Source organism: Cyprinus carpio, chromosome A10 (genome assembly GCF_018340385.1).
Source record: "Cyprinus carpio isolate SPL01 chromosome A10, ASM1834038v1, whole genome shotgun sequence".
Classification (NCBI taxonomy): domain Eukaryota; kingdom Metazoa; phylum Chordata; class Actinopteri; order Cypriniformes; family Cyprinidae; genus Cyprinus; species Cyprinus carpio.
The window spans coordinates 8,730,222-8,756,889 of record NC_056581.1 but is presented as its reverse complement, the minus strand read 5'-3'; the positions used below and the strand labels follow the sequence as shown (position 1 = coordinate 8,756,889).

The following is a 26,668-nucleotide window of genomic DNA, read 5'->3' as shown; positions in this document are numbered from 1 at the left end:
TAGACCTGTTTGCTTCCCACGAGTCCTCCCACTGCCTACTCTACGCAAGTATGCGTTTCCCCCAGTGAGCTTGCTCGCACAGACACTGTGCAAGGTCAGGGAGGACGAGGAACAGGTCCTTTTGGTTGCCCCTAACTGACCCACCCGGACATGCTCCTTGTGACAGCCCCTCCCTGGTGCATCCCCCTGAGGAGGGACCTACTATTTCAGGGACTGGGCTCCATTTGGCACCCGCGTCCAGATCTCTGGAACCTCCACGTGTGGCTTCTGGACGGGACGCGGCAGACCTAAGTGGTCTGCCACCTGCAGTGGTAGACACTATCTCTCAGGCTAGAGCCCCTATGTTCTGAGGTGGAGTCTGTTCACGAATTGGTGTTCTTCTCAGCAAGAAGACCCCCGGAGATGCTCGGTCAGAGTCGTGCTTCTTTCCTGCAAGAAAGGTTGGAGTGTAGGCTGTCACCCTCCACCCTGAAAGTGTATGTGGCTGCCATTGCAGCCCATCACGATGCAGTGGACGGCCGGTCCCTGGGGAGGCATGACCTGATCGTTAGGTTCCTGAGGGGTGCCAGAAGGTTAAATCCTCCTAGGACACCCCTGATTCCCTCCTGGGACCTCTCTATTGTTCTGGCTGGACTTCAGAGGAGTCCCTTTGAGCTGCTGGATTCAGTCGAGCTTAAGTTCCTGTCTCTCGAGACATCGCTCCTGGTCGCGCTCACTTCCATCAAGAGGGTCGGGGACCTCCTAGCATTTTCGGTAAGTGAAGAGTGCCTTGTGTTTGGGCCGGCCTACTCTCACGTTGTCCTGAGACCCCGGCCTGGATACATGCCCAAGGTTTCCACCACTCCCTTCCGAGACCAGGTGGTGAACCTGCAAGCGCTGCCCCTGGAGGAGGCAGATCCAGCCTTGGCGTTGCTGTGTCCCGTAAGAGCGCTTCGCATATACGTGGACCGCACCCAGAGCTTCAGAAGCTCTGAGCAGCTCCTGGTCTGCTTTGGAGGTCAGCAGAAGGGGAAGGCTGTCTCCAAACAGAGGTTGGCCCACTGGATAGTGGATGCCATCGCCTTGGCGTACCATTCCCAAGGCGAGCCGTGCCCCCTGGGGGTGAGGGCCCACTCCACATGGAGTGTGGCCTCCTCCTATGCGCTGGCGCACGGCGCCTCTTTGGCAGACTTCTGTCGAGCTGCGGGCTGGGCGACACCTAACACCTTCGCGAGGTTTTACAACCTTCGTGTAGAGCCAGTTTCTTCCCGTGTGTTGGGTAACAGGTAATTGGCGGGAAGGGCTGGCTGGGTGTCACGCTTGCTGCGCCATTCCCCCTAACACGGGGATGCGAGCGCCTTTATTCTCCCAGTAGGGTTCCCCGGTTGGCGTACCCTGGTAGAGCATCCTCCAGCACCCTCGGCGGTCAGACTTGGCGGAGCAGTCTGCCGCCAGGCCCAGCACTGGTGTTAGCATGCCCGGAGTCCCGGTCAGCCCCTGTACTGGGCTAGGTGTCCATATGACTTGATTCCCAACGGGTAATCTCATATGTGTATTCTCCACGGTAAGGTTTCCCTCTTGGCAAACCCGTGTCTTCCCTTGACAGACCCGCTCTATCAGTCTCTTCTGGCAGCTGTTCCATCCCTACTCTAAGGTAGGACCTGCCTCAGAGACCCATTCCATATGTAGTACTGCCCCCTGGGTCAGTCCATATCAGTGTCTCCACATGTCACCTCCCTATGGGTAGGATGTGGTCTCCGTAGCGACCCTGTTTTCTAGGCTCGCTTCCCCATCATCTTGCCAAGCTGTAAGAACAAATAGGGAAGATTTGAAGCAATCTTTCACCGAAGGTTGAAATCCCTTCCAAAATTTTTTTGTGGACGGAACAGCAGCATGGCCTTCTCCAGCAGTGATGTACTCACCCTTTTGGTCCCCTTCGGTACCAAGGTTAGTGAATTTGCACTGGGGCTTTGGGAAGGTTACGACCTTAAACGTAGCTTTTGTGACACGCCGCAGCTTGTCAACAATTGCAGCGCCACATGGTTGTGACGGTGTTCGGGTTGTGGCGTTTTCCATAGGACCCCATATGTCGTTCGACATAACTCGTAGTGACCGACAGATAGGGAACGTCTCGGTTACGTACGTAACCCTCGTTCCCTGATGGAGGGAACGGAGACGTTATGTCCCCATGCCACAACCTTGAACCATTCGCTGTTGCCGGGACACGTTCTCGGCTCCTCAGCGTAAAACCTAGTGAGTGGATGCACCTGTCGCCTATTTATACCCGTAGGCACGGGGAGTGGCTCAGGTATGTTAAATCCACTAGCCAATTTTCATTGGCGTTTTCTCTTAAACTCAGAGATGATTGGCCTCCCAAGTGAGACCCCATATGTCGTTCGACATAACGTCTCCGTTCCCTCCATCAGGGAACGAGGGTTACGTACGTAACCGAGACGTTATTCATTGTTTGTTCATGTTAGTTCACAGTGCATTAACTAATGTGAACAAATGCAGCTTTTGATTTTAATAATGTATTAGTAAATGTTGAAATTGACATTAAATATGATCAATAAATGCTGTAGAAGTATTGTTCGTGCTTAGTTCATGTTAACTAATACAGTTAATTACTGTTAACTAATGAACCTTATTCAAACTAAAATGAAAACTGAAAATACAAAAATAAAAGCCAACTCAACATATTTATGTGTCCTTGTTACACGTTACATGTACTTACTATTAAAACAACAACAAATTATGCATAATTAAATAATAAAATGGCAAGTAACCCTAAGCCAAGTACTAACCCTAACCATATAGTAAGTACATGTAGTTAATTAACATTACTCAGTACTTAAATGTATACTTTCACTGTAACAAAGACACTTTAAAATAAAGTTTAACCATACTGACTTCCGGTTCCAACATGAGCGGGTAAGCATGCGTTCTATGACAGCTTTGCACTAAATCCAATAGAATACAGCTAAAACATCTTTTAATAATATTTTATTGTTAGGAAAGTCACAGATTTTTAATTTACAATTGATTTATCTGAGTTGATGATTTAGTAAATTCATAGTTAAACATGCCAGCCACACCTCGAAAAGTAGCAAATCGGCGTCTGCCTCGGTCTCTGCTACAGGAGATATACTGGCTGAAAATCTCTTCTCTGCACTCAGAAATATGTTCAATAAAATCTGATATCCGCGTTCCAACAGGAGGTCAGCTCTGCGATTTCGGCGGTCAAAATCACAGTGGATGAGCATGCTAATGCTTCAAAACTGGCAAGCTTGGAAGCTAACGCTTCCACTTCTTCAGATACGGTAGTCAAGCCGCTTGTTGATCACTCTCATCAGGCATTGTAAAATCATCCCGGTGAGCCCCTCAGTCTAATTCAAGGAACTTTTAAAATGCATTTATTAATAACTCTAATTTAGTGGATATATGGGACTTTTTCATCCCACCAAGAGAGATTATACCTTTTATTCACACGTTCATAATGTATACACAGGCATTGATTATTATTTTTGTAGAAAATAAATTAATTTCCAATGTCATGGATAGTAAGATCCATTATATACTAATTTCAGATCATGCTCCTGTCACATTTGAACTTGCCTTTAACATCCTTGCATTCTGTGTGGAGAATGGATCCTCGACTTGTCAATGATCCTAACTTTTACAATAACATGCTTACACAATTAGAAATATTTTTTGAGAATAATGATACCCCAGAAGTTTCACCAGGACTACTTTGGGAAACACTGAAAGCTTTTTAAGAGGATTTGTTATCTCTTATCAGGGGTCCAGAAATAAACTGTATATATATATAAAAAAAAACTTTTAGAGTTAGGGAAAAAAAATAATCAATTAGAAAATGATAATGTGCAAAATCCCTCATTAGAAACTTTTTTTTTTTTTTTTACTTGGTAGATTTGTTCTCATTAGTGGTCAAATTAATCCTTATCAGAATAGATTTAGTCCTGGCCGGAATGTTTCACAAAATACTAGGTGCCTGTTTAACATAATGCACCATTCCAAAGCTATTCAAGAAAATCTGGTAATAATCTCTCTCGATGCTGAAAAGGCATTTGATAAAGTGGAATGTCACCATCTTTTCACAGTACTAGAAAAATTTCACTTGGGTGATGAATTTATAAATTGGGTTAAGATTTTGTATAAAAGTCCTACAGCTCAGGTATTAACTGATAATACTTAGTCTGGCCCCTTTAGTCTCCAAACAGGGAGTAGGCAAGGTTGCCCCCTTTCTTCTCTCTTATTTGCATTGACCATAGAGCCAATTGCTCAATACATTCAGTCTGACCCTTCTATTCATGGTTTTAACACTTTAAAATCAGGCAATAAAATATCTTTATATGCAGATGATATCCTGCTATATATTACCAACCTGTATTAAACCATTCTTTCATAGAAACTGTCATACAAAACACTTTTGTGTTCAGTTTCGGACACGGAGTGTATCAGATCAGGGAACGTCACGGCCGTTTACAGACCCACGGAAGTGAGGCGTGTCTCCTCTGATTGGATTTTAATGGAAATGAGGGTGAGAGGGTCATCCTTCGGCTATTTCCGATGAGCTGTGTCAAATCCATAAGGATAGTCGAAGGAGATGGAGTCGACACAGTTATCATTTACAATCACCTTCAAAAGATGTAAACACCCGGGAAGAACAACACTCATCACTGGTGACTCACTTCAAAACAAAAAAAAAAACTTTTACAGAAGTATTAGACACTTCATTCTCAGGCACTCTGAGTTTATGTATGATGAAGAGATGCAAAGGAAAGAGAGAGAGGAGATTGTTAGAGGGAATTGACAGAGGTAAGAGGTGGATGAGACAGGCTCATTTACACCACAAAGACGCCAACAACAGCAGCAGGCCACAGATGAAAGACTTTAAAGAAGAATCGATATATTACTGCCACTACACCAAACCCTCATCAGTATCAAAAATAATTGGGGCTAAACAAACCCTGAACGAAAAAAATAAAAATAAAAAATTAATAAAAATCAACAACATCAAAGCCTTCAAACAACAGTCCACAAAATAGCAGATTAACAAATAAAACAGAATTAATAAATTCACAATACATAGCTTTGAAACTGTATGGTCTATTGTCCTTTTATTCCATCACTAAATGATCCTCAAATTTATCTGTGTAAACAAACACGCACACTCTCATCAAATTGCAAGGTGAACTACAGAAACAAGTAAAATATCAAACTTAATATATTTTTAAAAAGTATCAAAACCACATTAAAAAAAAAACTATGCCATTTTAACATTAATTAAACTCAAAAATCAAAGACTGAAGAATGTCAAAACAATGGCTATAAATTGCCAGCTCTCAATTAACTGTGATGCAAGGTAATTAACAGCTAGATTAGAATAGATAGGCTGTTGTTTTTGAGTTTCTTTCAAGAAACACCAAGCAGCCATTGATTTGTTTGTCTGAATAAACAATCTGAAAGTATATATAATAACAATGCGCAGGGTATAATGATATTACATGATTTGAAAACCATCTGCGTTATTTCAAGATTAATTCAACAGGACTGTGAGAATGAGAGCTGAGCTGTTTTAATGTGCTTGGTCTTTTATCTTTTTTATTTTATTTTTTTTTTTTACGCTTTGTGACGTGCAGTTTCCTAGGTTTCAAGATATTTTTTTCTCCTTGAGCACAAGACTAAATCCCAGGCTAAATATTTGATGGCTAAGAGTACTTCAGAGAAATTACGCAAGAAAAATGATGTTATTGGAAGCATAAAAGTAAGCTTACATACATAAAAAATGTTTGGGAAACCTTTACAATGAAGCATGAAGCAATCAAAGTGTAAACACAATCTAATTACTACATTGTAAATAAGACAGTTATCAGTTAAAGTCAGTGATGTTGCTGTTAACTAAACCAAAAACTAAAATGAACTGAAATAAAGTTGAAATTAAATAACTATAAATATTGATGAAAACTTGTAAAAAAATGTAAACGCAAATTAGAAATGTTGCATCCACAACTAACTAACTAACTAAATATATATATATATATATATATATATATATATATATATATATATATATATATATATATATATATATATATATATGTTTTCAGTGCATATTTATTATTACATTATTATATACTTAATATTGTAACATTTACATTTTGTTAAATATAATTAATTGACCTATTATAATTTAGTGTAAAAATAAAAATATATACTATTAATTTATATTTTTGTATTTTAACATTTAAATTTACTAGCTTGTGCATTTACAAACTACAGTATGACAGTAGCTTACATGTTACTAAACAGCTACATACCACAAATAATGTCACTCATTCTTTCAGTTGTACAAAAAAAAAAAAAAAACAGTAAGCTTGACCCAAATGATGACCAGTAACTTTTTCACTCTAGTACAGCAGATATTCCATTCCATCTCTATCAAGTTTTGTAAAAACATTAAAATATCGCCTGCTGCAAACAGGAACCCGAGAAGAAAAACACAGAAGTAGAGAAGGAACAAAAGTCATACAGCCAGAATCAATAACAAAGATATGACCAAGACGTAACTGCCAGACAGGACTATCATTTTGGTGGGTGAGGCATGACTCTTCACATTCAAACAACAATGATGTGAAATCCCATTACAGAAAAGGGCAACGGAGGGCAGCACTGAGACCTCTAATGGATCAGAGCTGAGAGGTGGCATAAAGAGAGCCTGTCATCTCAGAGATGAGGAGAGGGGAGAAGAAAGACGAGGGACAGGATACATTTCTTAAGGTTCTTATTGTGAGTTAGGCAACACAGATTGAAGATTTACCAAAAAAAGCCTGTTTGTAAACCACAAAGTACCACATGTGACGCATGCCACACTTGCCCAGTAATCAAAGTGGATCATAGGTGAATAGCTGTGATGGTTCAGGAAACACCAGAGTACCTCTTAGACGTCTTAAGATGCTATTAAGATCCATTAGTGGACCATTAACATATGAAAGCTTGTGGAAAACTCAAGGGCTGTTTAATGTTCACAAATGAGAACTAATTGAAAAGGACAAGAGTTGGGAATGTGAGCAGAATGTATTCAGCTTGCATATTTCGTAGCCTTGGTTCACCTGGAGTAATTCATGTGTTGACTACCCCAGAGCGAGTGGTTTCCTCTGGAGCCTTCATGAAAGAAGCAGGAGTCCATCCCGTCAAAGTAGTTCAGCCCATCTTCTGTGTTGCTGGAGGCGTGACTATGGACCACATCCAGAAGAACCTTGATGTCCATGGAGTGTGCAGCATCAACCAGATACTTCAGATCATCAGGAGTGCCGAAGTGGCTGAGGGAAAAGAGAATACGAGGTTTTAGAGTAAATTTGTGTTTGATAGGTTGATGGTTATGAGGACTTGTAAGCTAGTTGATAAAGTTTTGATAAAATAAAAACGTAAACTGAATAACTAATTAGCAGCTAATTATAAAATACTACTTTCCTCATGATATAATATCCACCTTCAATAGCAAATCTCATAAATAATCTAACTGGAAAGGAGATATCCTTCAGCAATAGGATTGGAAAACAAGAACCAGTTCTTATATTAAGAATTTTATTATTAATTATTATTATTAATAGACAGGGCACAAAAATGTAGTTCACTTAATTACATCATTACAGTTACAATAAAATGATATATTTTGTTACAATCAGTTGCATTTTATTACATATTTTTCAATACGTTTTGAGTTAAAAAAAAAAATTAAAATCTAATTTATTACTATATAATGTTTTGTAAAAAAAAAAAAAAAAACCTTCAAAAGTACTAAAAGAATAATTAAAGAACCTGATTCATTCTGAGGAATCAAATCAGAATCATTGCATTCTTTCTCATGAAAACATGGCACAAAATTTTTGAGACAGAAACATTTGAGCCAATCACCCATAGACTGTAAATACAGTAGATGGACAACATATCTCCACTTCGTTCCAAGTTCCATTACAGAAATGTGAAGCCAAAACATCTCAGTATGGCTACTATAATCTTGCCAGAGCCAGAGTAGTGATCCTAATGCCTAGTTCACACTACAGGATTTTAAACCCGATTTAAGACCGATTTGCAAGGTAATGAGCTCGCCGACAGGTCGGGCTGTGATCGGGGGAAAATCAGCGGGTGATCAACGATTGGCAATCTTTATGTGTGAACTACTCAACAACGCATCAAAGAGCCTTGCTGGCGCGTCGCCGATGCCTCACAAATATCTAGCATTCTAAATACCTGGACCAATCGGCTGACTCGACATCACATGGTGTTGTGAAGAGCTACAGCCAATCAGAGAGCAAGGCATGGGTTGAGGTCAGCGGAGGAAAAACAGCAGCAACAGCATAGTTTAAGAAAAGTTTGGAGACAAGAAATGGAGTAAAATTTTTTCGAACAAATCATCACGCAAACAACTTGCAGCACTAATTTCTTAATTAATTTTCAAATAAACAACTCCTGTTTCACTTGTTGTTTTGTGTCATTCCCATTCCACTTCTTGTGTATGCTTGCATTGGAAAACCTTGTAGAGCAGGGGTCTCCAACCCATGCTCCTGGAGAGCTATTGTCCTGCAGATTTCAGTTCCAACCCCAATCAAACACACCTGAACCAGCTAATCAAGGTGTTTAGGGCTACTTGTCAATTAAATGCAGGTGTATTGGAGCAGGGTTGGAACTGAAGTCTGCAGGAAGGTAGCTCCCCAGGAGCAGGGTTGGAGATCCCTGGTGTAGAGTCATTGGGTGAAAGAGCTGTTGTCAGCTCGTGTAGTGTGTGACCCTGTGTTGCGGATCATTTATGTAGTGTTGCGTATTGTGAACACCACAACGACTTAAAGTCAGAGAGCAAGTCATGTAGTCTAAACAGCACAGTGATCTGCCCACATTTTAAGTCGTGTACAGTAGTGTGAACAGTAGTGTGAACTAGGCTTAAGCTAGAGACTTGGTATCAAAGTCCCGCCCAAACTCCCACAGACCCAGTCGCAAGCTCACAATCATGATGCCACACCCCATTTTTATAGCATCAAATAACTAACTAAAAGCAAACTTATTAGAAAAACAAACACTTGAACATACATCAGCGTGATAAGAACTATCTAAAATGAAGAAAACCATCTATGGGAAAAAATTATTTGAAGTATAATTTGATTATTTATTTTGGCGCATGTCCCATTCGTTTACATGAGGGCTGGGGCTTAAGGCTGGGTTTACAACCTATACTGCAGCAAGCCACCGGATGGCGATCAAAATGTTTTGGCTTCACTTTTCAGGTTGTGTAAGGCACACTTGCAATCACCATGGCCATAAATGATATAACACCTAATGACATTTTTTGTGATTTAAATTTTGCTTGCAAAGGTGTATTTAATCAGAATACAAGAATTTAAATGGGCATAGATGGGAAAAAGAAATATTTTTGCCTGCATAAATGTCTAGTTATGGCATCTACTACCAGAAACCGACAACTAAAGCTAATCAAACCACAGCTAAATAAAGTGTCTCCTACAGAATAACAAAAACAAGTAGAATCTGACACAGGGGTAAAATCACAAAAACAAATGCTTCTGAACTCCCTGCATGCCCAGCGGTATATCTATGCCACAGGGTAAATATATCAGGACAAAGAACAAGTAAAGTGAGAAGAGAGAGAATGATATTCCAGTTCAGCTCTCTTGCCCGCTCCCTCCACCTGGCAGAAAGAGGAATAGGTCTTAAATGTGCATGAGTGATCAATCATGAGTGAAATTACTCTGTATACATTGCACTTTATCTGGACTGGTCCACCAGTGCCGGCCGCCTCAGCCAGCCAAAGCCAAATAAAGATTCCCAATGACTCTGTCATATCTTATTAGGTTGAGGGAGTTGCTCACTCCCCACATTCAAAGATGAAATTTTCTTTCATGAGAGTTTATTTATTTTGGAGACCCAATTCTCTTTTTTACTATTGTTATTTATCGGGGCTTTCTTCTATTTGGGGATTAGCAGCAAATGTGTTTACAGTAAGATTACTGCCCTTGACAGAGGACCTCATCCTGATTTAAAGACTGGAATTACTGCTGCATGGGCTGAGAGACAACCCCACCAAACCCTGAGCTCTAAAGGAAAATGAAAAGCATTTAGATACTGCCACATGCTTAGTCTACCAGGCCTTGTAGATATAACGTTAATAAATAAAATGTGACCAGGGCACAGCTAATGCATTTTGGTGAAGGGGAAGTGGATGTTCTTGCCACATCCAAAACAACTAGATCTGAAGTCCCGAGGTGAATATAATTTCCTTCAGGACAAAGGTGTTAACCTTCGTTCTTAAAAATACAATGCATAAGCGTCTTGGCAAATCTAAGGCTGTTAGTGGTCCGACAGTTTTAAGGCGGAAATACAAACATAGTACATAGTGTACAGCAGCGGTTTGTGTTCTATTCTACTTTGCATAGTTTTGACCATGTGAGGATGATGGCATGAAGTGACAAGATGAATTTACACTAAATACTGAGTTTGATTAAACACGCAGTGACAAAAGATATGGGAAGTTTCTCTTCCTTTTGAAAAGTTACGCCTATTTTTGTTATTATCCATTGCATTGTTCAGGACTGACCAAACACCCATTTTTGGGTTGCCACCCACCATCACAGACATTAAAGCACAGACAACAAATGCAGCTGTTGCATGAATTAGGCAGAGCATCCTTCAGGCGAGGCATTAAAATGGCCTCCTGACATTCTGTTGTGTTGAATTCCCCACCTCAATTAAGAATTTGGCTTTGTTTTCTTTTTGAAGCTGGTAGCACATCCAGATGGTTGGTAGGCCGTTGTGAATACCTAGCTTGCTGCTGGAGCTAGTTTTAGTCGGGCCAGCAGGGGTGCTCATTCCCTGACTTGAATGGGTGCAAAATTTCTAGTGTAATGACATGGAATTTAGACTGTGAAAAGGAGCATCCTTCAGATGATGCATTAAACTGGCCTCCTGACATTCTGTTGTCATGAATTCCCCACCATGAATATGAATTTGACCTCATTGTTTAGCCTGGTAGCGCATCCTGATGGCCTTATTGAGCTTATTAGGATGTGCTACCCCTCTATAAGAGCAGCTTCAAATAAAATGCAGACTACAAATGCAGCATAAGGCAGAGTCTGGTTCCTCACTAAAGCTAAGCAGACTAGAGCCTGGTCGGTACACTGATGGGAGACCATTTGTGAAAATGTAGCTTGCTGCTGTAGCTAGTTTTAGTCCAGCCAGTAGGGGGTGATCATTCCCTGGCTTGGATGGACCAGCACCTGTAAAAAGGAGCATCCTTCAGATGAGGCATTAAACTAGCCTCCTTACATTCTGTTGTCATGAATTCCCCACCTTGAATATGAATTCGACCTCATTGGTCAGGCTGTTAGCGCATCTTGATGGCCTTATTGAGCTTATCAGGATGCGCTACCCCTCAATAAGAGCAGCTTCAAATAAAATGCAGACTACAAATGCAGCTTTTGCATCCGGTAGGCAGAGTCTGATTCCTCACTAAAGCTAAGCAGACTAGAGCCTAGTCGGTACATTGATGGGAGACCATTTGTGAAAATGTAGCTTGCTGCTGTAGCTAGTTTTAGTCCAACCAGTAGGGGGTGATCATTCCCTGGCTTGGATGGGTGCAAAAGTCTTATTATAATGGATCAGACTTCAGAATGTAAAAAGAAACAACCTTTTGATAAAACATTAGACCGGCACCTGTAAAAAGTAGCATCCTTCAGATGAGGCATTAAGCTGTCCTCCTGACATTCTGTTGTCATTAATTCCCCACCTTGAATATGAATTTAACCTCATTGTTTAGGCTGGCAGCGCATCCTGATGGCCTTATTGAGCTTATTAGAATGTGCTACACCTCTATTAGAGCAGCTTTATTAAGACCCCTGTTATACACTGCTACAGTCACTACGCATTTTATTTCACAACATAGCTTTGGTTTGGAGTTATATAACACACCAACACAAATAATACATTATTTAGCTGATGAGGGATTTGAACCTTCAACCTTTATGTTACTAGCTCAATTCTTTATCCACCAAGCCACGAAACTCACGCATGAAGGCGACCTTTAATTGCCAGAAACATGATACAGTATATTAACTATATTTCAAGTCTACTTAGGGATATACATTCAAACCTCTTTGGGTTATGGGTTCGATACCCAGAAAATGCATGAACTGATAAAATGTATCCATTGAATGCAAGTCGGTTTGGATAAAAGCATCTGCCAAATGCATAAATGTAAATGTACTGTACCTGGAAGCTGCAAAGAAGTTAGTGACCTGATAGTCAAAACTTGAATAGGCATGTTCCATGATTGCCATGAGTTGGACACAGTTGTATACTGAGATGAACATATAAGGACAAAAAGTGTTGAAAAGAAAAAAAGAATTTTAAACGAGTTTTACAGTAAAAAGGCTTTTAACAAAACAAGATCTTCGAAGTGAAACACATCTAAGGCGTAATCTTTGTGTAAGTTGTTATCTTGACAATATGGATTAATTTCAAGCACTTTGACATCCACGCTGAAAAAAGTAAATGAATTAATACATAATTAAAAACAAGTGAAACCAAAGCATACTGTAGGATTAAATGTCAACTGCAGCATGATCTGAATCTTCAATAGCAAAACGACAGCATGGTAAATTACAGTTTAGATGATATTATGCATGAAAACAATATGTGAACAGTGTAAACACTTTCTGTGAATAATCAGCCTGTGATAAACTTATAGCGATAGATTTTGATAAAGAACATCAAAGAAGTTTTGAAACTCCAGTTACAGGTGCCCTTACCAAAAAGTAGTATACTTCAAGTTTATTTTATTAAGTATACTTAAATAAAGTTCAAGTATATTTTTTAAGTATACTTTATGTAGCAAGTATACAAATATCAGTGTTCTAGTAGTGTACTTGTAAGTATACTGTTTCAATACTCCTTGGGACTAAATTGGTCCACTTTCTAGTATATAAAAATAAACTTTTAAGTATACTTTAAGTATAACAGTAGCAAACTTGAGTACACAACTAGTTTACCTCTATGTTTGTAGTTTGTACTGCAATTATACTAAAAGTGAACTTATAGGTATACTGATAGTTTACTAATTAAATACTTTGTACACTTTTAAGTATAGTCTCAGTAAACTACTAGTTTAGTAGTTTTATACTGCAAGTATACTTATAAGTTTTCTTTAAGTGAACTTTACAAAGACTATGAATTGGATTCATAATGATAATCAAAACGTAGATGGAGTCAATCAACACCCCAAAGCTTGACTATAATTATTACCTCTTCATCTGTCGACATTTTGTTCCATAACGTTACAGTTTTAATGCTGTTTCATGTGAGATGACCGTGTTAGATTACATGTGTCAGTATCTGTTGTTTCTTTTTCTTCTTCACTTGTGTTTTTTGGAAATTCTGTAGATGTGTACTAGCGCCCTCTACCGAATAACAATGAAAACACAGATTCTAGGAGCACAAGTATAGTTCAAATATATTTAGACTTTGTGTAAGTATAAGTTAAGTATACTTAAATGTCATTTTAAGTATATTTTGTGAGGAGTACATTAAGCCCATTTCTGAGAAGTACATAAAAAGTAAACTAAAAGCATACTTTTCTATTTTTAGTTTAAAAGGAGTATACTAATAGTACACTTGAATAAACTTCTTTTTCGTAAGGGTGGTTTAGGAGTTCTCCTTCAGGATGTTTCCTGGCCCAGCTGTCCATACCCTTGGCCTTAAGTACACATCCTTTAATTATAAATAAATGGATCTATCCTGTAGGTAAGAAAAATTTGATAAATTGACCATTTCTATTGGTATTTTTATGAGTACTTTAAACTAAATGTTTATTTTTACAGAACTAATAGGTTGTTTTTCTATCTGAATTGTGTCATTCTTTACAACCGTGTTGCAATTAGTCTCGGAGAGAGAACTGAAGTGAAACAGTAATTACTAAAAAGCTTTTTTCTCCATTTCAGTTCACTCAATCTTGTTCAATGGTGTCCCCAACAAAGGTTATTCTTTTGACTGTTTTTTTTTTAAGCCATTTTACAAAAAACAACACCGCAAGGGCAATTCCAGGATTCAATAACATCAAATCAAACTGCTGTGAGTCCAGGCAAACCTAAACTTATTACCCCTCCATTAACACGTATGACTAAAGCATTTGTCATATCTGAGATTCAAGTAAATACATTTAAATACTACAAATGTGCTTTGAGCATTGTCTGTGATCTTCCAGTTGGACATTTCCACAGTGTTTGATGCTTGAGAATGGCACCAAAATATAATACAATATTGAATAGTAATATTTCATATTTCATGACGTGTGCTCATCATATTGAAGGAAAAGTTACTAGTAGTGCCATAAAACATTTTACAAACACCTTGGGCAGCAAATCAGCATATCAGAATGATTTTAGAAGGATCATGTGACGCTGAAAACTGGAAAATGGTTGTGAAAAACACATTAAAAGAAAATGGCTGCTTAAAATACATTAAAATACAAAACAATATTTTTTGGATAGAAATGTGTTGTCACTTGTATTCCTTGCAGTCTTTGTGACTGTACCTGAGTCATCTGAGAGAGTAACCATTGTTTGTTTTTTCACAGCATGGTACTAAATAAGCTACACTTGCCTTCCTCCGCTTCTGCGATACTTGCGTTTCACTCCTTTTGTTTGCCAATCACTTTTTCATGTGGATTTTGATTAAATCATAGTACAAAGGATGCTTTTGTGTCCTGCTCATCTGACTCAGTTCTTCCTCCGCCGAGAAATAAAGAAAAAAAATCTATTTTCAATAGATTTAAAATTCAGACCTGTCAAGTAATAATTTATCATGCAATACACAATGAAAAATCCCAATAACTCAAGGGCAGGCCATATGTAACATATAATAATATGAAGACCTTGTTTTCCAAATAGAAATGTTCCTTTCATGACATTTATTTTAATATTCAATGGCATTTTTTTAAGGCATAGACTTTAGAGGACTTTGAGTACTGTGTTGTGCTTGTGACATTAACGTTTTATATTAGAAGTCCATTTCAACATATATTTCTGTGCGACAAGAAATAACTTAAAATTAATTCCCTGAAGTTATCTTCTTTTTTTTCTCAGGGAAAAATAAGACATGAAAGGATTTATGGGCAAAATAAGGGCACCCCCATTTTAAAACTAGTGCCAAAAAGCTCTTACATAAGGAGACAAAGTGCAGCTTTGCTTTTGTTGCCTTCTGGAGGGTTGAAGAGCACATTAACTGAGGCACAGAACCCAGGGGAGAGTGCCGATCATGAGAGAGAGCAGTCAAAGGAGCCACAATGACTCACTATTTTAACACCCATTAAAGTGGTGAAAAATAATTTTACGCTAAGTAACTCAGTGCTTACAAACAGATTTGCTCCAGGCAAAGGTTAACGCTTCAGCCCTTGAGAAAACAAACAACAGAAGGTTATGTTTTATTGATCAGACCAATCCAATGAACACTAATGTGTAAGGTACCTTCTGTAATCCCCACAGCTCAAAACACCTCATTTGGAACCTTCTGACATAGTAATTGTAGGCTGGCTTCCTCTCAGGCTTCCATATCAAAAGCTCTGTAAGGGAACAATCATGGGAAACAGCTCTCTGTGCAGTAATGGAATCACTCGAGGCGGCAGCTGTTCTCACATCTGCTAACTAAACTTAACAGTCCGCTTGTGACAGTTAGCATGATATTCCATGTGGAACTGCTTGGCGTCTGCCTCTTTTGCTTCATTTGTGCCACTGCATACTGCATGATCTTTTTAGGTTGCATCTTGAGCTATTTGTTTTTAGAACTGGATGCAAGGAAGGCAGTGCTTTATCTAAAATCATGATGATGACATAATTTGACAAAATTCAAATGGTGTGAAAGTTACTCATGGGTCAATGACATAATTAAATAAATAAATCTGGCAAGATTTTAAAATCTTTTATAACATTTATGCCATTTTCAAGAAAAAATTAAAGACTCTAAAATGTCATCTGGTGCAACATCAAGTGTACAGAACTTAATTATTATTTACAAAAAAGTTTTCAAAGTATTTATTTATTTATTTACAAATTCATAAATTAATTCATAGATATAATTTTGTTTTTGGGGAGTCACACTACATGACATTTTACAACCAGAACTAACCTTGACCTGTCATAAGATAAGACAAATTCACCTTTACACACAGTCATGCTGAATAACGCGACTTAGAATTTGGACTTTGAATTTTAGTTCAAATATAAATAGGCAGTGAAGGATTTTTTCTTTTCTTTTCTAAGAATGAATAATAACTGCTTTTAATATGGTTTTTACTAAAAAATGTAAGTTTTTTTCTTCATTATAATATCTGGGCATTTGTATAACTCTGGCATTTTGACTTTATCCACCATTACTCACCAATTAAAAAAAGAAAAAAAAAAGAAAAAAGTATTTTAATTCATTTTAATTAATTTCATCAACATTTTAAGCAGTGTCTCCCTTTAAATGCATGAATTGGATTTTTAATAAATTAAAATTTTAATAAATTAATAGAGGGCCATGCAATGTCATGTTTCTGAAGTGATACACTCCAACAGCTTTCAGTTATATTCCTTTGCTGCCTGCTAGTGAAGTGATAAATAAAGAATAAAATCAACACAACCACACTATTTAACACAATGAAAACATGCTCAGTCTGTCATAGTCAAGTATACTTCTTTCAAATCCGATGAAGCAAAATTACCTTGCTCAAATGGATTCTTTGTTCAATATTAAGTTTTTTTCTTAAAGCCTAAAGATTTCTTCTGGCCCTGGAGCTCAGGGTTAGCGATTGGCCCTCAGAGAGGGGTGTGTTCCACTTTGCTTAGTTTGTATCATTTTGACTTGTGTGTGTTTTGGCAGTGTTTCTGTTGATTTCATCACTCACCAAGATCCTTAATGTGAGGAAGCACATCTCTGGTGAAGTTTTTGTACGAGGCAATCTTTTCCTCAGGCGAACTGATGCCCGCATGGGCCTCATAGATATGAAGGCTTCTTGGCCGTGGGGGTCTGGGGTGCTGGAACTGGGGGCGAGAAAGAAGAAAGGTTAGATAGAGAAAGGGCCAGATATCAATCCATTCTTCTTCAGTGAGCTTTGATGAGAGATTTTGCTAGAAGGTTCTGCTGAGCATCTGGGTTACCTCAAAGATCCTGATGCAACACAACACAAATATTTGACTTGATTGACTCGCTTGCAACAATACAATAGAGACAGAGTTCTCAGTCTAAGTCTAGAGTTTTGAGCTTGAAAAAGTAGAAAATGCAACTTAGAGCAAACTTTTATTATTTAATTAATTAATTAATTTATTTATTCAAAATTTTGTCATCCACAACAATGCAAATATAATATAATCTAATTAAATTTACATTTTGTGTTTAATTTATCACCATATTATTTAATTTATTTAAAAGGGAATTTTATATTATATTACATTACATTATTACAAGAAGTCAGTCCTGAATAATATAATATAATATAATATAATATAATATAATATAATATAATATAATATAATATAATATAATATAATATAATATAATATAATATAATATAATATAATATAATATAATATAATGCATCTTTTATTTATTGATTTGTCACTGGAAGATGACTTAGAAGTGTCAAGAACTCAAGTTACTATAATTAATTCTGTGGTTATTATATCTCAGGAGTCTATTATTTTAACCCTTTCATGTTTAGTATCATTGTAAAGGTCTCCATTCGATGATTTTACTCTGATCTTTTCTGAAATCATTATTTCCAGTAGATTAAAGTGCAGTCTGGTGTTTCCGTAAATCTGTGTCCAGGATAGATCATACCGGAGTACCAGTGAATGAAGCATGAGGCACATCATTAGGGACTTCAGATTTCTGACTATCACTGATTTGCAGTTGGAGTTTTCATGATTATAAAAACAAATAGACTTTTTGTTATGTGCTAACAGGGTGCAGCCTACTCAAAGGTATTATAATCATCCTGCATCCTCTGAGTAAGGTCAGAACTGGCGAGTTTGTGTCCGTGAGTTCACTAAACTGCCGAGTGAATTTCTATGCGACACCAGGTCCTTAATGAACGAATGATTGAAAGTATGGGATTTCCAGAATAAACAAATATCTATATAACTGATATTTGTGATCAGTTTTTAATTAGAAATACAGTCTAAATTTAATGATCACTTGAAATCGGAGTCAGATTAAACACGGAGCTAGACTAAAATTTAAACTAAATCCTGATAAACTAAGTGTGCCTGTAAAGGACCTACACGCATTATACCTTTGCCCACACCATTGGATTCCCTCGGTGGGCCAATTGGGTGGACCTTACAGATTAATCTGATTAATTTATCATCATATTATTGATTTATTTTTGAAAAAAAAAAAAGAGACAGTTTATTTGAAAAGAAAATGCCAGTTCTGAATGCAATATAATTTTAATATAATATTGGTTTTAGTGTGCCAATCTTTTCTGTTTTATTGCCAGACATAACATAGGCAATTACATACATACACACAGAAGTGAAATGCAAAAAAGAAAGCTAAATCAATTGTGGCTCGCTGATGGCAAAGATGCCATTTCCAGAAAGCAAAAAGCAATATTTCCTGCCTTTAATCATGCAGCAACCGCTCTAACTGCCAGATGACATTGTGTCACCAATTCATCTCCTGTAAAAAAAAAAAAAAAAAAAAACTAGATTATGAGCATGATGCCATTGACCACAGTCGCTGTCTGATGTCTGATGCCATGAATAGATATCAAAGGAAAGTATGTCTCATTGTCATTGTGGAAGAACCACCCATATCAAAGCCGTTTGCAAATTGTTCTTCAGCGAAACGAAGACATCAAGAGGGCGAAAGCAATTGTTGAATTGCCTCCGATTAAATTGGCTGTTTAATGTGACGGGCCACTTAAGAGGAGGTGGTTTCGAGTGTCATTACTAACACGGAAGAGGGGTCGCTGTAAGAGTGGGCTGCTTCAGAGATGCTAATGGCTACCGATGATAAATGGTTGAGAGCCACAGGAAGGCCACATGCTGGCCTGAACAACATCACGGTCCTGTAAACATTCCCTCCCGCTTTGACTTCTATTGTAAACTACCTCCACCTTAAAAACAAATAGCGATTTTTGAAGGAGATTAATAAAAAACAGGTATTTCCACAACCTTTTGGCCCTATGAAGATCAAGAAAAAACAATGAAAAGTAGCAATTATAGATCTTTAATCTTATAAGAAAAGTTCAAGAGAGAGGATTTGTTTGTGTGTGTGTGTGTGTGTGTGTGTGTGGTGAAACTGAAATATCTTAATTTTTAGAAGCAGCTACCAGTCGATGATGACTGGTGTGATGTACGATTCTCCACTGACCCTCTGCAGGGCAAAACCTGACTGTAATAGGTTAAACCACGCCAGAGTCCATAACTCAAACCCTCCTCCCTGACAGCTCAGAAAGCATCTGCCTGAACCTATAACACTGGAAACCTCTGAGAGCATGTGCTTGTGTTTGAAAAGCAAAGATAGAAGAACTAAGCTTATGTGTGCAAAGAACCAAGACTCTTGCCTGGAAATATGTTGTTGTGTTAAAAGCCTGGGTATCCCATTTGTAGTACATATTTTTTTCTCAAAATTAGCATCTCTGAAGGTTTTGTTTATTGTTTGTTTGTTACTTGCAGTGTCTAAGTATAATACAATGAAGTATAAATAGTTTCTCATATTATTTGTAAATAGCTTCTATCTTTTTGTTATATCTGGTTCTCAAAACCATGTGAGGGTAAATGAGTTTCTCACACTTGCTGCAACATTCTAGTAATTTACAAAACAGATGAAACAGCAAATTCGCCATGGATGATTCAGAAGATGAGTCTTCAAGTTTTAGTAAACTTTGAGTCTTAAATGTCATCGTTTCTCATGTATTTCATATTTTAGTGTTTGACTAGCTGCAGAAAAGTGTTTTTCTTTTTTTTTCTTCTGACATTGTTTTTGAAGCAATTTCTTCATGTGTTTATTTTTGGCAAATTGTGTGAAAACCAATGGGGTTCATTTTGACTCCTGACAAATTCATGGCCCCAAATGAGAAAAATTCCTCATTACAAAAATTCAAGAAGAAATAAAGTAGTTTGAATATTGAATGAGTGTCAAATTGACCCAAATACAAAGTGAGGGTCCTAAAATGTCTTGAATAATTGCTCAGAATGTATATTTCTACTCAGCTGTGTACACTCACCTGGTGTGGTTGTGGAGGGTCCCAGTGAGTCCAGTCATAGGTGACAGAATCCAATGTTTTGTGATATATTTGGCCCTGGGAGAGATCCGAAACAGATATTCACCTGTTTTAGTCAGGAACACAAGCTACAGACAGAAATGGCAAGTGTGACATCTTGAAATAAATTCAAATTTTTTTTTTCTTTCTTTTTTTTTTTTAAGCAAAATAGAAGCATCTAGACATATACATAAAATATATATATATATATATATATATATATATATATATATATATATATATATATATATATATATATATATATATATATTACACAGGTTGTTTATTTGTTATTTTTTGGAAAGAAAATTAAACTATCATTTAGCAAATATGCATTAAATTGATCAAAAATGTTTAGCAAATATGCATTAAATTGATCTATTTTGATTAAATGCTGTTCCCTTTAACTTGCTATTAATTAAAGAAACAAATAATAATAAACAAATATAATAAACATATATATATTATGGTTTCCGCAAAGTAATAAACAGTTCAACTGTTTTCAACACTGATAATTAGAAGAAATATTTCTTGAGCAGCAAATCGGCATTAAAATGATTTCTGAAAGATCATGTGACACTGAAGACTAATGGCTGCTGAAATCTAATATTCATACTAGTATTTCACTGTTCTTAGTGTATTTATTGATCAAATAAACACAGCCTTGATGAACAGAAGAGACTTTCTTCAAAAATGTGTGAATGCTGTATATAATGCAAAATACATTTTCCATGCAGTTCCTTTGGGGGTTCCTGTGTGCTGCTAGTTGATGCCATGGTTTAAAAGAACCATGTATTAAAAAGGAAATATTGAGAGCTTTCATCTAGATTCTAAAAACAGCTCTTTGTCATAACCATGCCACATTTGATGAATATTATGACAAAATGAAGATTTCCTTCCCCCTCCAATACTCTTTTCCAAACTCACCTCTCTTCATAAGTCTACCTTATTTAGTAAAAAAAAAACTCTCTCTCACACACACAAACACACCAGGTGGACAGGTGTTTGGTGATGAGAGCTGACATAAGGGAGGAGAAAAGCAGAAGAAAACAAAGCACTTTAAGAAGGTCCATCATTGCTTCAATCTCTCGGGGGGCAGCTTGGAGATTGTCACAGATCAATAGTCGCTCTGGAGAGACATTAGGGCGGGACAGAACATCCTTAAACCGCTCTGCTCGGCTTTGCACAGACTATTACCAAGCTAAGAACATACCATCGCTTTACTGACAGCAGAAATAACACTGTGACTTAGAGAATGACAGAGAAAGGCAGAGAGAGAGATGACTTAGAGTTTGACTGTGAAAAGCAAGAGGAATAGAGTTCACCAGTAGAGTTCTGGAAGATGAAAAATGCTATTAATGTCATTAATATGTAAGGTAAATAGACTTTTAATATTGTCAGAAAAAAAGGTACAAAAGCTGTCACTGGGATGATACCTTTCAGAAGGTACACTTTTGTACCTTATTTACCCCTATTAGTACCTTAAAGGTACATATAAGTGCCTAAAGTATACATATAAGTACCTAAATGGTACACATTAATATTTTCTGAGTGTAGGGATGCACCAACATTAACAATTATGCAACATTAAAATTTTACAGGTATTAAAATTCTATACTATTTAATCTTAATGAAAAATGTCCAAATAGGGAAAAAATAATGTGCAATTTAACATGTGCATATAACTATTCAATATTTTACAACATTTATTTATTTTTTTAAAAGTAATTTCTGACATCTGATATATATTGTGCATTCCTAATTTTTAGTCTATTCAGCAACTTCTAAACTGCATATAGTAAAAATAGGGCAAATATACTGTACTTCTGGACCAAAAAGTAGCAGAAAAAAAAATAAAAAATCATCCTTGAGTTTTATAGAGAGTGAATGTAATTGTATTGGCGCTATATAATCACATAAGTTACACCTGGCAGGTACGTTTCTCAGCCATATAGAATGAGCCAGACAGGGTCATTTATACAATATTAGCCTGAGTTTAATTTAGAGTGAACAAACAATCTCATCTGCATTTAGCACAAGATTAAAGTTCACCTAGATACTTTTCATCTTCAAAAAGTGACATCAGACCTTTAATTGTTAATTCATTACTATCAAAGCATCCTCCCTCTGATCTGTCATAACACTCTCCAGCCTCAAATATTACATGACAATCAATAAGTAAAGGACTTGAATTGTTAACAGGGCTCCTGAGTAAACATCTGGAAATTTCTGTGTGTAGACGGAGAGATATGGAGGATTTAAGTTGCTTAGGCTTTTCCCACACACAGATGCTATATCTCTTCCCACACACTTTCAGCAAAAAAGAAAACCCTAGAAAACTCTCCTTTCTCCTCACTTCCCTCAGACTCCAGTTAACAGTGTTTTGATTTCCCCCGAGATGACGGCTATACCCCTGAACCAGCTGTCTGGAGTCACTGAGGTATCTCTCAACAAACAGAAGCACAACAAAAAGAATGTACCCGCATAGAGAATTAAACATGGCCTTGCAGGAGAGCTTGCTTGGAGATCTCTGAGCCACCCGGGGATCTCTATTGATCACCTTCGGCTGCTAGAAGTCTTTGAGCATCTAGTGTTCCTGGTGTTTTTAAAATGCAATATCACTACACAGGGTACTGGAATATTCATGGATGAATAAATGAGGTTTAGGATTGTAGGTCCTGGTGATTAAAAAATAAAAAAGAAAAGAAAAGAAAAGAAAAAAAAAGCTGAGATGATTTTAACTCATGCTTACAGCAGGTTTCAAATTCATTTGGCACCCAGCAGAAGGCCGTGTGTGGGAAATCCATTCGGCAACACTGATTAAGGGGACGATGAAAGGGAATCTCATAAAACATTGAGAGTGCATGGATGCACCTGAGAACATGTGCATGTGTGAAATAACACTGACAAATGTAGGCCTCTCTTTTACCACATGCTTAAGGTTTTACACTAAATCAGGTCTACTGATTGATAGACTCGTGCACTGATTGTCACTGAGATGCTAAAATGAATTCATGAGTAACCAGTAACTAGTCTTTCTTCTCCTATTGTGAATTGGAAAGTTGGAGGTGTTTCTATAAATGAGGTTGAAAGGTTGAATAATTTTCTATATAACTACTATATACTACTACCTATATCAAATTAATATCAAATATCAGTTCAGCTAAAAAAAAAAAAAAAAAAAAAATACTGGAAGGACATCAAATGAAAATGTAAATTTTTTTGTTGGATTTAAAAAAATGAATTTTGTAGTGAATAAGTTGTAAATAAAACAAAGGAATACGTTTTACAAGAAAATACATTTTCCTAATTCAAAATTTACCATTTAACTAGGACAATATATAACTATATACATTTAACTATATATAACTTTTGCTTCTTCCAATGTAAATGTGTATATACCCCGTTTAAAAATTTGGGGTCTGTATATTTTCCATGTTACATAATTATCTACCTTCATATTTACATAATAATAATAATAATAATAATAATAATAATAATAATAATAAATAAAAAAGTTTATTTTAAAAAATCTTACTGACACAAACTTGAAAAAAATGAAATAAAATAAAATATACATAAAATAGTAGTGGTATAAATAAAAAATAAAATGGGCTACATGATTATTTTTGAATTACTTTTGATTATTTTCCATGCTGAGTTGTTCATGTTCTCTGCTCAAAACCATCTTATTATTTTTTATAAAGAAGGTTAGAAAAGAGGCCAGTACACACAGATTACACACCTACAGCATGCCTGAAGGAGAATTTGAAGTAGGGGAGAAAAGACACAGACCTGGTGAGAATGAGAAAAAAGGAAGGAAGGGCAAGAGAGAGAAAAGTGCACTCCTGGCTAAAGTTCAGCTGCCCCAGTTTCCATATGTTAAACCTGGCCGCTCACCACCCATTATAATCTCTCCCTGCAGGCTTAAAGAAGCTGTGTATGACAGCCAATTACCTTATAGAAACCTTCACACAAACTCAGGACTCCATCTGTCCACCTAACACCCAGGGAAAAAGAGAGAATTCAGCCACTGACCGCTTTTATGGACATAAATGGACTTCACTTCCGCTCTCGCTCACTCAAAAACACACTCACTCACTCACCTCTCATTTTCTCTTCTCAATAATGGCTATTCAGTTTCTCAACACTTTAATTTCAGCCTAAATAAATAAAAAAAATTAAAAGGACGCAAAATCCCAGTACACTTTTCCCCACTCAGGAGAACGAAATTGCGGGAAACAGGACTCACAGCAGTAACATGAAAATCACCCTTAAAGTAAATGATTTATTTCAAGAGTTCATGAGAGATGGAGGTGAGCTTCAATGTGTGGCCATCTACCTATGTGGTAATACAGTTTTCAGTATAAACAAATAAAAAAATGGGTAGAGTAAATAATACAAATTAAGCATGAAGAAGAATTATGTAAATTAGATATCTGTAGATTTCAATTATAATACGTAGCTTTTAAGGATATTTTCTCAAAATACTTTTTCGCCAATTCAGTATGACTTTCGTACACCAAAACCAAATTTTTATTGCATTTTTTTTTTAAATCAAATAATAAGTTTGAACCTAGGTTTATCCAATGTTTAGATTTCTATTCTGCAAATGTATGCAAATTAGTGCATATTTAATTAAATAATGCCTAACTTGCATTTTTAAAGATTTTCACCCTACTGTATGTACTTCTGGTGTCTTCCCTGAACTAGGGATGTACCCATATTAAAATTCTAGTTGATTAATGCTGAATTATATTAATAATTTGAAATGCTACAAGTGAGATTTATGCATCACAACAATATAATGTAAATTCTAAAAATGGATATTAATTTTGAGAAATATTTAACCAGAATTATTATTATTATTATTTTTTATTATGATTACCACTATTTTAATATTGGTTAATAAAAATGCCAACCAATACTGCTAAATTAAGAAAATAATAATAATAATAATAATAATAATAATAATAATAAAAACAATATAATCAGAAAATGTATATGGTACTTTTACAGTACATTGTGCATCCTTAACTGAGAGACTAACTAGTGTAACTGATAATGTATCTGGTAAATAACTGTCTTTAAAACACACCCAGGCACACGTTACAAAAGGCCGGAAGTGAAAATGAACTGTAGTTTGTCTATGCTCAGCTGAAACAGCACTAATGTGATATGATCAACCTCCGGTGTCCGGCGGAGTCAGGGTGCTTCAAGACCCATAACATGGGACTGCGGCAAACTGTGCTGGACATGTGTACCCCCCGCCAACTCTGGCAAATGGAAACTTGTTGGGCATTCAATGTCCCCATCTGCTCCCTCTTCCCATCAACCCCAGATTAACCCTAAGAGCCAAGTCAATCAGCTTTGCCCCACAAATGCTACTCAAACCTGCCAATGAGCATCGATCTTCTGGGATAGAAAGAGCCAAGATCCCGTTCTGCTTTAGCAGAGCGACTAACAGCTCCTAATCAGGTTGAAGAGACACACAACCTTTCACTTATCCAAATGTTTCCTCACAAGAAGAAGAAAACTGTGGCCAACAGAACAGATTTTAAATTCCAGTAAAGACCAGCCAATATCTCATGAGATGCACTTTAGATGTCTATGTTGATATAAATCATGGAATATAATACAATTATAGCATTTAGGATTTAATATAACATGATACCGTAATGTATTTGGTACCTTGAGCTTAGATTTGTCCACTTTTGGAGAGAGGTATAGTTCCCATTTCCCATACTCTTTCTGCGTTAAAGGATGAGACTCTTTTTCCCAGGAATCTGAAGGTGAAGAAAAACATATTTAATTATTAATAGATGCTGGCCTATTTTTGACCTGTGTGTGTGTGTGTATATATACATATATATATATATATATATATATATATATATATATGAAGACATCTTTTAGATAGATGGTTATTGGCAAGCACAAGCTACAGTATGACTTGCAGTAACACTACCCACATTGCACCTGGGTCACTATAGTGGCAAACTACAGACACGTTTCCACAGGGCTCTTTTTGAGAGGATTCTGTTGTGGCATCCTTCCAAACAGGTGTTATGAGTTATGAGGAGCTCTTGATATAGTTGACTGGAGCACATTTATGCTATACTTGAACTCTGTAGCTCCTAAAAGTGATTGCTAGTCTTTCTTTGACTTCTCTTACATGTTTCTTTACATTAACAGGTGTTTCTTCTCCAGGAAGTATCTGGACAAGTAACACGTTTTGTTAAAGCATTTGTTTACTTTATCTCTAAAAGATTTTAGGAATATGTCCCTAGGTTATGACTGTAACCATAGCTCCCTGAAGGGAATGAGACACTGCATCGGAAAAGCTTTGGGAATGCGCCT

At 36.9% G+C, this 26,668-nt stretch overlaps 1 pseudogene; it reads right to left on the bottom strand.

The window, feature by feature from the left end:
* The window catches only part of LOC122146336, a 92,187-nt pseudogene that overhangs the window by 54,099 nt on the left and 11,420 nt on the right, over positions 1-26,668 (bottom strand).